Below are 1,640 nucleotides of genomic sequence, written 5' to 3'. Positions count from 1 at the left end.
AGTAACCTTTTTCATCATAAAAAGATCTGTAGTATTAAAAATCCTACATCTAATAATTTTAAGCCATGTGTTATTCCTGATTGTAAGGAAATATTTTGTTCTGATAATGAATGTAATAAACATTTGGCTGAATATCATGATTATGAGATGGCTATGCAAGAACTTACATTTTCATCAATAGGAGAATTTCAATTCTGGTTAGAATCGCATAGTAAGCAGACATTCAGTTCTTATAAAAAGTCTGCTGGAAGTAGATGTAGGAATGATAAAACTTTTCATTATTACTGTTGTCAATTTAATGTAATGCATAAAAAGAAAGTTCCTGTTTCCAGTAGAAAAAATCTAAAAGATACTTTACCTTCCAACTTTAAGTGTCCGTCAAAAATTTTAGTTTGTGAAGAATCGCACCTTGTCACAGCCATATTTTATTCGAATCATAATCATGAATTGTCTTTTGAAAATAGCAGGTTCCACCAACTTAGTCAGAGTTTCCGTAACAAAATTAAAGATTATGCACAGTTAGGTGTATCCACGGATCAAATTCAAGAATTTATCAGAGATGGAAGTGGACTGTGGGATAATAGGGAGGGCATATATGATAAAGATGTATTTGTAACACGAAGAGTGATAAACACTTACAAAAAGCGGTTAGTATGTTCCTTTCCTGGTGATGATTCACTTTCAGTTGCCACAATAGTTGAAAAACTCAGGCAAGAATCATATGATCCAGTACTTATTTATAAACCACAAGGAAAGCCAACATTGTACGGTCCAAAAGGGCTTGATGAACTTTCTTCTACAAATGAGTCTTTTGCATTAGGATTGCAGACTAAACAGCAGAAAGATATGATGATTAAAGGTTGCTCCAGGATTTTATGTATTGATTCTACTCACAAAACAAATCAATATGATTTTTATTTATTAAATTTAATCGTTCCTGATGAGTTTGGTAGTGGTTATCCTGTAGCGCATTTCATTACAAATCAGTTAGACCAGGATACAATGTATAATTTATTCCTTAGTATCAAATGTGTAATACTGGAACTTTATGTCAATTGTCTTATGACAGATGATGATAAGACTACCCATCCTGCATTTGATAAAGTATTTGGTCCTGGTATTACACATTTGTTATGTAAATGGCATGTGCATCGTGCTTGGCAACGTAATTTGTGCCGAATGGTTTCTAATCAAAAACTTAAAGATGAAATCTATTTTAATATGGTAGTATTACTTGAAGAAAGCAATTCTGCTCGATTCATAGTGATGATGGATAATTTCCTTCAGAAGTTTCGAACTATTGCACCATCTTTTATACAATATTTTGAAGAACATTACTATAGCCGTGCTATTCTTTGGTCAATGGCCCATAGAAACTTCCCTCATGCGTTCACAGATACCAATATGTATTGTGAATCGTTTCATAATAAATTAAAAACTACATATTTTAGACGAAAATTTAACAGGCGTTTAGATAAATTAATTGAAGTACTTTTAAAAATTGAAGAGGATACATACATGGCTCACAGCTATAAAATTAAAACTAATTACAAGCAGAGTACTTGTCCACCAACATATAATAAGCGACATGATTCGGGAATAAAAATTTTAGATAGTGATGTAACGGGCTGGTTTTTTGT

Source organism: Stegodyphus dumicola, chromosome 1 (assembly GCF_044657685.1).
Source record: "Stegodyphus dumicola isolate Sdum_Otavi_A_Nest chromosome 1, ASM4465768v1".
NCBI lineage: Eukaryota > Metazoa > Arthropoda > Arachnida > Araneae > Eresidae > Stegodyphus > Stegodyphus dumicola.
This window is presented reverse-complemented; position numbering follows the sequence as displayed.